Source organism: Epargyreus clarus, unplaced genomic scaffold (genome assembly GCF_041222505.1).
Source record: "Epargyreus clarus isolate Ecla_fem2 unplaced genomic scaffold, WU_Ecla_fem_2.2 ptg000007l, whole genome shotgun sequence".
In the NCBI taxonomy this organism is placed as follows: Eukaryota; Metazoa; Arthropoda; class Insecta; order Lepidoptera; family Hesperiidae; genus Epargyreus; species Epargyreus clarus.
In genome coordinates, this window is record NW_027332215.1 from 3,168,323 (window position 1) to 3,183,376 (window position 15,054).

Consider the following 15,054-nt stretch of genomic DNA (forward strand, 5'->3'; position numbering starts at 1 on the left):
TTCTTAAGCGTTTTCCTGTACCATTAAAGCATAAATAATCTCTAATAAGCGCGTATCCGTGAGAAATTGGAGGCGTGTGTCAGGAATTCGAAGCTCAAACCTTTCTATTGGGAATTCCAGTTTCAACATTAAAATTACTCAAATTGTTTGAACAATAAGTCTTATATCAAATCAAATCAAAATAGGTTCTGTAGACTGTACAGAGCACTTTTTGAATGTCAATACAAATACCACCACTTCACGAGGTGTTTCGTTATGGAGAAGAAGCGGCGAAAGAAACTCCATAACACACATATTTTAAAAAAATGTTCTTTACAATGTCAAACTTAACCTAATGGTACCCCAGTAATTCGTGAAACTACACAAAACCTACAATACTTACGGAATCGACGTCTACAACCATTGGGCGCCTCTATACATCCATGCATCCATTAGAAATGAATTATCACTTGCTTAAACGGTGAATGAAAACATCGCGAGGAAACCTGCATACCTGAGAGATTTATAAAAAAGAAAAAAAAATCTCAAAGATATGTGAAGTGTACCAATACGCACTTGGCCAGCGCGGTGGACTATGGCCTAATTCTTCTCATTCTGAGAGGGACCCGTGCCCAGCAGTGGGACAGTAATGGGTTGCTGATGATGATGATGATACAACCATGCGAAATTTCTTTTAATTAATCAGCAGTAGACATTGAAGTCGTATATTTCACCTTTAAAATATACTCTGACTTATACTCCACCTTTACATCACTAAACACTTCGCTGTTTATTCTCTATAAAGGAATACTTTCCGGCAAGGTGATAGCCAACTTTTCAAAAACACTGAACAAAGCATTATATTTACATTTTGAACCATTTATGAATAAGAAAAGTACTTATCTACTTTACTTGACGTCTGATCGAACTTTTTAAGCTTGTTTGTAAAAGTAAAACTAAATATAAATAATAAATATTTAAACATTTAAATTAAGCGAAACTTAAAAGATTTTATTACCTAAGCTGTATTGCATATCAATTAGTAGTTTTTAATCGTATTACTCGTGACTTAATGCGAAACTAATCACCATTTGTATTTATCTGAATGCAATTAAGACCTCGGAATCGAATAGTTCATTAGTATTCTGTAACATACGCTGCAACACTAATTGGAACATCTCATTGTCTTTCAATATATCCTTCAAAGTGTATATTACATGTTTAAAGACTGCTTAAACGAGGGAAGCTGGTACAAAATTTGTTAAACTTAATTTCCTGCTTCATTACAATAGAATTGTACAGGATTTATGCTTAGGTTTTTTCTCTAAAAATCTAAGCCCCCCCCCCCCCCCCCCCCCCGACCGAGAATCTAAGCTCCTGTGACTTAGCGTGACATTTTGAAGACCTCCCTCCCCCCCCTAAATGGGTCACGTAGTATGGGTACGTTCCCTTAAGTACAATGCTACGATCGTAACGCGTAGCACATCCGGCTTATGCAGGCGCAGCTTAAAGCGATCCGACGTAGCGGAAGTCAATATTTGAACGATTGCTTGTTCGTTAATTTGAAGTTTATTACAGTGTAATTCCTTATATGGCACTTTGTGGCAGTTTGTTCGTGGAACGGATAATAATACACATTAATAGGAACAGTGGGCTAGCGGTGACCTAAATTAAGGCACGCTGTTTCGGTTTGTTTTATAGAATTGGTAGACTACATTACTTACTTTGTAGTTTACTGCTAACACGAAGTGCATTTCTACTCGTATTAAAGAGGTATAAAAAACTTTTAAATTTTTTGTAAAACATTTATATAATTGTCGATGTTTTTTTATTATAACAATATAATAAATACATCAATTTTGGTGTTTGATCAGAATAACATTTGGAACATAGCGGTATAACTTTTCAATAGGAATCATGACCTAAACAATTTTAAATTATGATTAGTTTAAATAAGTGGATAGTAGATGAATCGAGCAATTAATAATCGCAGTAAGAATGGATTATATTAGATATATAGATTATATTGTATTAGATAATATATAATTACTTGTTTTCTTTAATGTAGCATGTTTTCGACATTGACATACAAGAATATAAAATTTTTGGGTCGGACCCCTGCCCCCATGGTGTGGTCCGCTTTTGGGTAACACGGTTTTTTCTTCAAAGGACTTTTTAAGAATAAGATCGAGTTATCTGAGGTTCATAGTGTTCATACTCACTAAAGCCCCCCTTATTTCTAAATTATCTTCAAGAGAGAGAGTTCAATGTGGAAAACGGACATAACATCGAAGTTACGGTTAGGTATTGTTGAGCTTCGTAAGAAGTGGTAACCATGGACATCTGCGGAAAAATCTGTTGCAAGCACACACTTTCCTACGTTATAATATGTATTTAGGGTGTCTGGTCATGGTCATCGCTGTCGGAGTTTAGCAGTGAAAAACAGGGTTAATTTTATCGACAAATTACTGATTATTTTCAACTATTAGAAAATGAATGCCATTTACATTTTCTGTTACCGAAGGGTGAACAATGAACATGTATTTTAATTTAGTAATATCTTCCAAAATTCAAGTTTTATAAATATGAAAATACGACACGACGTGTTATTTGTTAGCTAAACATATGTTACGGAAATAGCATATGTTACTGTTACTGAAATAAAACGATGATAAATACCACACCACAATGTTTCAATATGTGACTGAAAATAATAAAGTGGAAATTTTGGAAAAAAATACCAATTTTTTTTTTATTTTATTAATACTCGTAGTTATGATAGGTTGAATATAACCCTTAAAATGTTCGCTTGGATGAAGCTTATTATGTTTATTACTTTTTTCATAAGTATTTTAATACCTATTTTATAAATTATTTTTGTACATTTTTTATTAGGTTAATTTTTTAAATAATTAAACATGTAGTTAACATTAAAACAATAAATAAAGTTTACAATTGAAAGAAAATGTCATTTAATCTGACATTACATGAAATGCAATAGATTATCCAACTCAAATTCTGCTTTCGAAGAAAAATTTAAAAAAGTCGGTAATTTGTTGATAAAATTCACTATACTTTCACCGTTAAAGACTCCGTGACCAGACACGCTATATAAACCTGTATCCCGTCCAAGGCTCTGACATTCTTCAGTATAAATAATTATGTAAAGTACTACAAACAGTCTAGGTATTATACGTATGTCATCTGTTAAGAAATTCCGAGAATATATTAGACATATGAGACAAACGTCAATATGAGAAGATAGACAAAGAGACAAAACATTATAACAAAGCTTCTTTTTGCATCCAAATTGCACTTAAGTATTTTACAATAAATCAATGTTACTACTACTCAGACTTTGTTACAGTCTTGTCAGGCGTTCCACAAGGATCTCACCTCGGCCCTCTATTTTACAATGCCTACATTTATGATATTAATAACCATATAAGTAATGCTCGACACTTATTATATGCTGACGATAAAAAAATCTATATGCGAGTACGTTCAACTAATGATTGTGAGCTAATACAAAAGGATCTGAACTCGTTATATAAGTATTACATAAACAATAATATCACTGTAAGTATCAGTAAGTGTCAAATTATTTCATTTACGCGTAAATTTTGTCCTATAATTTTCCCATATACTTTCAATGGCGTTGTAATCGAGAGAGTGAACATTGTTCGTGACCTTGGAATTTTACTGGATTCCAGAATGACCATGCGCGATCATATTAATTCCAGTTGTAGTAAATCATTTCGTAATCTGGGATTTATAGTGAGAACTTGCCTTCCTTTTAATGATACAATAAGCCTAAAAATTGTTTATTTTGCTTACGTCAGATCCATATTGGAATATGCTTCACAGATATGGTCACCAGCCTATGCCATCCATGTGCATAACATTGAGAGAATTCAAAGGAGGTTTATCTCTCATTTAAATCATAAAATTAAACGGTCAAGCTCATCTTATGATGATGATTGTAAACACTATAATCTCCTTAAGCTTGAAGAAAGAAGAGTTCTTTTGGATATGGGATTTCTTTATGATATTCTACGAGGGTTCATAGATTGTCCCGATTTGTTAGCTTGTATTAGGTTTAACGTCCCTAAATATCGCACCCGTCACACTAGTAATGTTATGTTTCATGTTCCTTTTCACACGACAAGGTATGGAAGTAATAGTGTTTTAGCGCGTTTGCTCAATACTTACAATAAAAAATTTAGTATAGTTGACCCATTCTTAGTTACTAAGGATGTTTTCAAAAATGAGGTAGTAAAAATAATATTAAATTCATAATGTCATTTATAATATAATATAATGATAATAATATGTTTCAATGAAAATAATTTTCGAATTATTTCATATATGTATATACGTAGATTTTTATTTATATTAATATATATACCTTATTATTGCTATTTATGGAAAACATATTTAATAATTATTATTTGTATTTGATAGATTTATTTATTTTCATATAACGTCGTAGTTATGTCTTGAAGTTACTTTTTTGTCTACCCACATGAAAACAATTGTATGTAGGTAAAAATAATTTAATATTAGTCTATTTTACTACATGTATGTTAATCTGTGGATAACTGTAATTGGCGTACGCTGTTGTTATCCCTAAGAAATAAATAAATAAATAAATAAATACTACTATCTACTTGTGTTATTAGTAGGATTTGGTAATAAAAAAATCTTACACATAAATATTGAATAAGACGTACGAGTAATAACCAAATAAAATTTTCATTTTTTATGTGCTGTAAAATCCTCGAGATACATTTTATTAGAATGAGCTATCTCTCATATTTAAGGAGCTCTCTATTTTTCACGTTTTTGAACTTGTTGGCTAGATTAAGGAGATAGCATTAGATATAATCTAGGGCGTGCCTATATAAATAAGATTCATTTGTGGCCGAGTTGGGGTCATGCCACCATGCAAATTGGTTAAATTATTATTTTTGACCTAAGTTATTTTTTTTCACAAAATAGATATAGTTTTTATAAAATACATTTCAAACAAAGAGCCTTTGTCTCTTTGATACATGTTCCTGAAATTACAATATCAAATCAGACTATTGATACGAAGCCCACATAATAGTCTACTGTTGGTCTATGCTTCGCATATGCAGGAATCGTCAGTATTATAGCGAATGTTCATGAATTCTATCAATTAATTCCTATATTATGATTCTGTTGGCAGACCAGTAACATCAGATATATTGGTATTCGGGATTCGGATGCATACCAAATTTAATTTTGAGAATTAGTCCCAATTAAATTTGAAAAAAATAATAGTCCTATTCATTACATATTTCAATAGGATTAAAAATAATCAATAGGATTGCAAGATTTCGAGCTCACATGGGTAGGGTGACCAACTCTATCGAAATCTTTTTGATAGGAACTTTAATATTATTTACTGTATTACTTCGATTTTATCAATGCTTGAATGTTATTGCGTGTCTTAAGATAATAACTGTAGGACTAATACAAATACACGGTTAATACAACTACAAATATTTAATTTGCAAATATTTTTAAATACTTTTTGATGAGGACTAAATTATATGATTATTTTAGCATTACTGTTTTAATATTAAAAATAAAGCAAAAAATACAGAAAACGGTCCATGAACATCAAACTTTTGTTGTGAAAATAATACTATTTTAGTGAGTTTATAATTTTTATGAAACCGAAAAAACTGACTAAACATTTGGAATAAAATCCCTTAACTATTATAAAAAAATATCGTTGTCTCCTTACTTTAAGCAAAAATGCACAACACTGACCCAGTGTCCATAGAATATTCAAATACTTTGAGATTATTATTAGGAATTGTCAGCTACTTATGCAGGATATTTTTAGTCGCTGTTAAATGTACTTAATTATTTCTATTCTAACATAACTATAAAAAATTTAAGTGCTAACAGGGTATTAACTCTGGACCACTAACACTATTTAGTGTTAATAGTATATTTATACTATTTGATACATCATTTTACGGCAGCCCAAATATAATTAGCAATTAAATAAAGCGTCCTGCGTTATCAATGTCATGGTCACATTAATCAGGTACACCATGTTAATAGAGCGCTAAGAATAATGCAGTATTGATAAATACCGAGTAAGGGCTCGAACACAAAATTGCGATGCGACGCGATGCGAATTCGCAACGCAGAAAATTGCGATGCGAATTGCTGCGATGCGATATCGTGCGGCGTAGCGTCTCTCAGGGTGACCAACAACAACAACCACTGTGCGATGCGAATCAATTCGCAAGTTCTTGCGATGCGTCGAGGGAGCTCGCAGATTTTTGCGATGCGACGTCGCATCGCAGTTTTGTGTACGAACCCTAAGGGCTGGAACACAAAACTGCGATGCGACGCGATGCGAATTCGCAACGCAGAAAATTGCGATGCGAATTGCTGCGATGCGATATCGTGCGGCGTAGCGTCTCTCAGGGTGACCAACAACAACAACCACTGTGCGATGCGAATCAATTCGCAAGTTCTTGCGATGCGTCGAGGGAGCTCGCAGATTTTTGCGATGCGACGTCGCATCGCAGTTTTGTGTACGAACCCTTATATATATAAATGGTGCCTGAAATTAAAAAAAAACTTACGAGTATTTTCTCAGGGGTGAAATGCATTATCGGTCCATCTCAAGTAGGAATCTTTCCTTATCAGAGATTCCTTATTCCTTATCAGTTGATTACAAATGTCTTTTGGCACCACTTACAGATCAGATGAATGCCAGCTCGTTTGCATCTGCACTTGCATCTCTTGCACTTGCATCGCCGGCTTTGAAGGAGAGCTCTTTTTACACCCCTCTTGAAGAGCCCCATGTCATAGTCCTGAGGGAATACCTCAGGAGGAAGTGCATTCCACATTTAGCTCGTACGCGACACGTGCGCGAACAAAAATGATCGATTAAACCGAACCGTGGAGGACCGCCACGAGTCCAGTTGATGTGGATGGAACTTCATCCTTCGGCGAGTGGTGCGATGAAGGAAAGGCGACGTAGGCACCAGATCAAACAGTTCCTCAGAACACTCACCATTGTAAAGTCGGTAGAACACGCAGAAGGAACCTATGTCCGTCCGAATGCTTAAGGGTTCTAACCGATCAGAGATCGGGTCATCGACGATTCGCACCGCGTGTTTCTGTACGGAGTCAAGTGGGTTAAGTTGGTATTGTGGTGCCCCTGCCCAGAGATGCGAGCAGTACTCCATGTGGGGCCTTACTTGCGCTTTATAAAGCAGAAGGAGTTGCCCACCAGTGAAGTACTGCTTGGCTCTGTTCAGGACGCCCAGTTTCTTTGAAGCCAACTTGGCTTTAACTTTCAAATGACTCCGATACTACACGTCGCACGAGATGTCAACTCCCAGGATCCCTACACTTTTACCAATGGTGAGCGGGGTACTTAGGAACTTAGGCGCTATGACGTATGGGGTTTTTTAGCGGTAAACGCGCAGACTTGTGTCTTCGAGGAGTCGAACTCAACAAGGTTAAGACGACCCTTGGGGCACGCCAGCGTTAATGAGCTTCTTGTCTGAGCAGCACCCGTCAATTACGACCTCAATATGCCGCTCAGACAGAAAGCTGGCCGTCCATGTGCACAAGCTCTCGGGAAGACCGTAAGATGGTAACTTCGCGAGAAGGGCCCTATGCCAGACCCGGTCAAAGGCCTTAGCGATGTCCAGGCTTACGGCCAATGCCTCCCCGTTGCTCTCAACCGCTTGCGCCCAACGGTGAGTGAGGTACACAAGAACATCACCAGCTGATCGGCCCTTGCGAAAACCATATTGGTGATCGCTAATCAGCCGATGCTTATACCGCAGCTGTACAGTTACGAATTAATTTATATTCCGTCTGTATTTATAGAAACCATATTAATAGCTTGACTTATTTTATCTAGTACGGAGTAAGTCTGGGTTAAATATCCGATATGTTTACTCTCATACGAGTATCCGTTCCATGCCAGTTTATGTCATTGATAGAGATAGACTTTCTTCAGACTCTATTAAATATTAATAAATGGAGAAAATAAATAAATAATAAATTTTCATTAGACCTATTACAAACATCGTTTATGATTTCGCTGTTTTATTAATTAACATATTCCATAAAAGAAATTTCTATCGAAATGGTCTGATGTCATAATTTGTAAAATTAATAAACTTTGTTATTATTGGACGACAAAGACGACTACGACAAAGAGTTATAAAATTGAGACAAGAGTTGCGATCCAATAAATTAGGATTTAGCTTTAAATTAACTTGGCATCAATAATTAAAGTTGCGTCTTCTGACAATTGCAACAATTGCAAGTGAATGTAAGTTTTCAATGGACTATTCGCCATCCGATGACTTGTGTCATACAAAAATTAAAAATAATCGTGTGCAACTGATTTTATATTTGTTATGAGTCAAAAGTAATATCCGATATATCAAATATCTGGCTCATTCAAAATTGTTTTGAAAATTATCTTTATAATTTTATTATCAACTTTTCGTTTATAATGACAAATATTTGTGATAACGATAGGATCAAATTTATTTATAAGAGGAATTTTACCTCAAAGGAGATGTTTCAAAATGTATGGGCTCCCGGCCACCTTTTGTACACTATACTAAAAACTAAGAAAACTTGCAAAGAACAATTCGAAGGGGTTCATTTTCTTCAAATCATGTTCGTTTAATTGTTAAAAAACAATAATTTACACTTAAACTTGCAACACAACAGTGGAAAAACATCATGGCGGTAGTGATTACAGTAATAATGTCATCTGTCATTCTATTTTAACTTACTATATACATTATATACTTTTTAATATATTTTTTATGCGAATGGGCGTAGATATATAAATATTGTATTGTATGTATTGAGAAACAATGCCTATATTTGATAAACATTAATTATATTTACTTTCATAAATCTTGACTTAAAACAAACATACCAAAATATGTATTTCTATACCAATTTATTTTAGTTAAAACATTTAAGTGTGTAAATAAAACAACTTTAAGTACACATTTGATAATATTTTACTTATTCTTCACTTAGATACATTATTTATTCATTTTCAATATCTTCCCTTATCAATATTTTCATCCAATCATGTAGCAGGTTCTGTAATATCCTGTGACGAGCTCAGCCCAAACATCAAACAATGGTCATAATGTGAGCGCAACTACCTACGAGACACGAGTACGGTTTGTTTCCCAGCGATGCAGTTGCAATAATAACTGATTATTTTGTCATCCCAAGAATGCTCTTGTCTTGCTAATGTAATTATCTAAAAAAAGAGAAATGTAAAAAGATTAGCCTCTCTAGTTTAAAATTATTAACGATTATTTCACGATTAATACAACTAACTGATGTATATTTTACCTGATGATATTGAATCCTTGTCAACACAATCCACAGCGATCGCACGAAAATCACAAGAGTCCATAAGCTGGGTAAACAAGTAAGGTAGAATCAGTCCAAAATCGTAAGCAGCACAGAGTAGAAACATATTCAGGATTAAAATGGAATCTTCTCGTCAGTACATATTTATTCAACGCTTACTTTTACACATATCAAATTGACAACTTCTTCTTTTTTAATTTGACAGGTCACTTACATCTATTAAACCAGATACTATTTAAAAGGTGGTTTTGTTATAATTATTATAAATAATTAATTAAATTCAGAAATAATGACGGGATACCCAAAACAAAAGCCAGGTTATAAAGTACTAAGGTAAAAATAACTTTACGACAAAAACAGCGAAATACAGAATTACCGACATCCAAAGAGTATAGTATCCTATGTGTGGGGTACACATAGGTTCCCTGACCGACATCGACAGGTTTGAAAACTTGACATTGACAGTATTCCGCCATATTTAATATTTCAATGAGGAATGCTTATTTTAAATATTTTTAAACAGGAATACTTTACGTTATCAAAATATATGTGTATTTTTCTTCAATTATACAAATTATTCGTGTTTTTTAGATATAGTGTACATGAGATGGCCGAAAATGAAACATCTCCTTTATGGTAAATTTGTTCACAAAGAATTTTTAATTGAATTCAGTGTACGATGTGCAGCTGCGTAAATAACACGAAGCTGTTTCTTTGTTATTGCATGTAATGGCGTGTTAATCAGTTCAAAACGTCAATATTAATTTGGCACATCCATGCATGCAAAAAGGCTACCTTGTACAACGTCAAAAGTGACATCAAAAAAGCAGGTGCGCTGGACAAAGGCATTGCAGTAAACGCTGTTATTTTTTGTGACGCGTTTAACGTTACTTAAAATGTTTAAACTTTAGACAGTAAATGGTGATGGTTAATCTGATGTTTTACTCTGTTTGAAGTAGACCATTGTTTTGGATTTTTTTAACACTTTCAAAGGTCTCCTTCGGATGGGCCTCACGAAGAATGAACGATATTAGTCATCTAACATCTAAACATATTATTTAACATTTTGAAGCTGGTAAAAATATGTATCCCAAATTGACTACCATCGTGATCCTAGCAACACCATCAAGTGTACTGTTTCCTTCTTTAACTTCTATAACTAAAAATAAATTACTTTGTAAGGTTTTAAGTCTTTTGGAAACTGGATTCGACAAGCTACAGCACGACGACAGGTGAATCCGAAAATTGGTCAACGGATAGAATAAAGTCCCGACATGGACCGAAATTCCCGCGGGAATTTGAGTATAAATAGTACATTCGCAAATATTAAGTGCGTTAAATATCTATCTATGGATATGCAAAGTTGCGTAAAATTTCCCTTTCGAAGTATGAGAAGAAATAAGTACGCATATTATAAAAGGATAAAGAAACGCAGTAACGTAATCGTGGTATCTAATCAAGTGTATAATCGTAGAAATCCAATTATATTGAAATTACTACGATTTTAAGTGCGAGATTAAATTTTAATACTGTCCTTGAGTTTTACTGAATTTTACTACTGTACTTGGTAGTTCAGGGCCGACAAGATTTAAATAGGTCTTGGTATTCCAACGCCGACAAGCTTGTGACAAGTCATGGTATTCCAAGGTAGAAAAGCTTGTGGTAGTCTTTGGTATTCCAAGCCGACAAGCTTCTGATAGGCCTTGGTATTCCCCAGGCCGACAAGCTTGTAATAGGCCATGGTATTCCCAGGCCGACAAGCTTGTGATAGGCCTTGGTATTCCCAGGCCGACAAAATTTTAATAAGCCTTGGTATTCCAAGGCCGGCAAGATTATAATAGGCATAGGTGTTCCACGGCCGACAACCTTCTGAAAGGCCTTGGTATTCTAAGGCCGACAAAATTATAATAGGCTTAGGTATTCCAAGGTCGACAAGCTTGTGATAAGCCTTGGTATTCCAAGGCCGACAAGCTTGTGGTAGACCTTGGTACTCCAAGGCCGACAAGCTTCTGATAGGCCTTGGTACTCCAAGACCGACAAGATTATTATAGGCGTAGGTATTCCAAGGCCGACAAGCTTGTGGTAGGCCTTGGTACTCCAAGGCCGACAAGCTTCTATAGGCCTTGGTACTCCAAGACCGACAAGATTATTATAGGCGTTGGTATTCCAAGGCCGACAAGCTTGTGATAGGCCTTGGTATTCCAAGGCCGACAAGCTTGTGGTAGGCCTTGGTACTCCAAGACCGACAACCTTCTGAAAGGCCTTAGTATTCCAAGGCCAACACAATTTTAATAGGTTTTGGTATACCAAGGCCAACAAGCTTGTGATAAGCCTGGGTATTCCAAGGCCGAAAAGCTTTTGGTAGACGTTGGTACTCCAAGGCCGAGAAGCTTCTGATAGGCCTTAGTACTCCAAGGCCGACAAGATTATAATAGGCGTAGGTATTCCAAGGCCGACAAGCTTGTGATAGGCCTTATTACTCCAAGGCCGACAAGCTTGTGATAAGCCTTGGTACTCCAAGGCCGACAAGCTTCTGATAGGCCTTATTACTCCAAGGCCGACAAGCTTGTGATTAGCCTTAGTATTCCAAGGTGAACAAAAATTTAATAGGCTTTGGTATTCCAAAACCGACAAGATTGTGAAATTCCTTGGTACTCCAAAGCCGATAAGCTTGTGGTAGGCCTTGGTACTCCAAAGCCGACAAGCTTGTAATAGGCTTTGGTACTCCAAGGCCGACAAACTTCTGATAGGACTTGACACTTCAAGGCTGACAACCTTCTGAAAGACCTTGGTATTCCAAGGCCAACAAAGTTTTAGTAGGCTTTGGTTTTTCAACGCCGACAAGCTTTTGGTAGACCTTGGTATTCCAAGGCCGACAAGCTTGTGATAGGCCTTGGTACTCCAAGGCCAACAAGCTTCTGATAGGCCTTGGTATTCCAAGACCGCCAAGCTTCTGATAGACCTTAATATTCCAAGGCCTATTATAACATTTTATTTATTATAAGCCTTTTTTCCTTTATTTTCCAATGAATACAGTTTCTCAAAAATACTTAAAGCCTAACAAAGTAATTTATTTTAAATTATAGGAGTGGAAATGGAGCAGGCACTTGATTGATGGTAGATCTGGCCTTGGTATTCCAAGGCATATTACATGACCTCTTACAGTGAATGAATTTTTAAATCAAGTTATATGGTTCCTTATATTCCATTTTTTTTAACTGAGAAGTCACTTACGTGATATCGATATACGTCAGAGATCATTCTACGCGTCCGAATGTACTCCTTACTGTCAAAGAGTAACCGTATGGTTTAAGTAACCATTAAATATTTGGATATTAAAGCTCGAAAATAAATTTTGGTACTTTACTAGATTATTTTCCTGGACTTAATTTCTCACCAGCGCCACTTCAAATTATATCATAATGAAACACTAACATCATAATTCAGAGCGTGTACAATGTACATGTATCTTGTTAAGTTTCGTGCCGGACGCGACAGTGGAAACGCTTTTTGTATAATGACAAGTCAGCCGTCACTGTTCAATGAAAGTGCAACTTACAAAGCACAAAGGGTTGAGTTACAACACCAAAGCCTGTCGAACTCTTTGTGCGGGGCCACTTTTAAAAAAACGAGTAATTTAACATTTTGAACAGGCAGGTTTTGATTTTCAATACGTTAATTACCTACTTGCTTTATTAAATTTCCTTGTCATTCCATGTTACTGCCAATAAAGGCCTTAAAATGCGGAGTGAACATCTTTTACTGACTGATTAATATTTACGTATCTACTCGTATTAATTCCTTTATTGTAGTGATAGTGTTCTGCCTTACAAAATGATGGTCCCGATTCAAAATCGTGGACTTTTATTCAGCAACCGTTAATGTCAATCGTCGACATGAACCGTCTTGCCGTGTCGTGTCGTGTATTACAATCTAATTTTGTATGGACATACTAACATGAAATTGCAAAATCGATACTTTTTGAAATGCAATAATGAAATTATTTGCACACAAAGGAAAGGTTAATTAATTTTTGTCATACCATTTAACAAATATAATACCGTAACAATTAAAAAAAACATCTCGAATGCTCAAATAATCATCTGAGAATATACGGCGCCCGAGGAAAATCTACCACACTAAAACTATAAAATGCCACTATTTTTTTTATAAGACAGATGCAAGTTGTGCATGTGGTCTACCTGCTGGTAAGTGGTCACTGCTACTCATGGACATCTGGAACTAACGGGTATTCCATAGGGAGCCGATCACATATGCATTGTCATTCACCCGGATATGATGGTCGCCTGAAACCGGCAATTCCATGGTCGAAAGGTATTACTCGTAGTTCTGCCGCCTTTAAAAAATCAGACAAATTAATCCTGATTATTACAATATCATGTAGTTTATGTGTCTTAAGTAATTATCGCGTGTTTTTCATGTATTCCATGGATATTTGTGCCTTTTACCGCAAACATCAAATATGTGTCGCTCGTCCGCTCACGTCGTTTACTCCAGATGGCGTAATACGTTTTAATGAAATTTTATTGTTTCCGAAAAATAGTTTGGTCTTGAATAGTTACTTTACCGAAATTTTCAAGCATGATACCAGCAATTTGACGTTAATATAATTGGTCTGAATTAAGACAGACTGTGGTTACACTCCAGCCGAATCACAAGAAGCGTTTATATATATTTTGGAAAATTAAAATTTTGTACATACTTATTAACTATTTTAATAAGAAACACCTGCCGAAGTAGATTGCCGCGTAATTGGGACTGGCGTAGCGACGTTACACTTGCTACGTTTATAATATAATACAGCTGTACTACGCTACAACGATGCTACGATAAGTTGCTATTCGACAATAGATGGCGCTACACATAAAAATTACACGAACCAATATAATATGTTGTTTGCATTATTAGTAATTAATATAATTTTCTGCCCAAAATTCGAAGATTTTTAACTTCTGAACTAAACTGGATTTTTTTCTACTTTTTATAACTATAAAATGTTACAATATATATAATGTTACTACGAATTATTAAGATTATATTAAGTTATGATAGTTAGTGGAATTGAACTTTATGACATTTCTAACAATGATCAAAACTTGTATTTGAGCGTAGAACTACATTCGCTTATGGCCCGTGCCAGACATAAACAAATATTTGAACAAAGACTTTGCTCAAACATTTGAACACTTATTTGTTTATTTTTTTTAACCTGTCACTCATGTACTGGACTATGTGCATGTGGAGCAAGCTCCGCACATATTTGAAGTTTGAACGCTTTGATGTGCGATCGAAAAACTGACACCAAATGGCTAAGTGCAAATATTTGAAACAAGCTTTGAACAAGTTCTCTAATACCCGTGCTACACATTGTTCAAACATGTGTTCAAATGTATGTTATGTTTGGCACGGGTCTATAATGGCACCCCCAAGATTCAGTGACAGCATTTTAATTTTACGTCATAATCATACATCATCGGTATCTTTTTCTCAAGTACACGTTTCGCCTGAATAACTTTTAAAACACTTTTGTTGTTATAAGTTACACATTTTTATTATTAACGGTTAAAAATTAAGGAGTGGAATTTAAATAATCTATAGTTAGATCATTACTAAGAAAATAGTATTAGT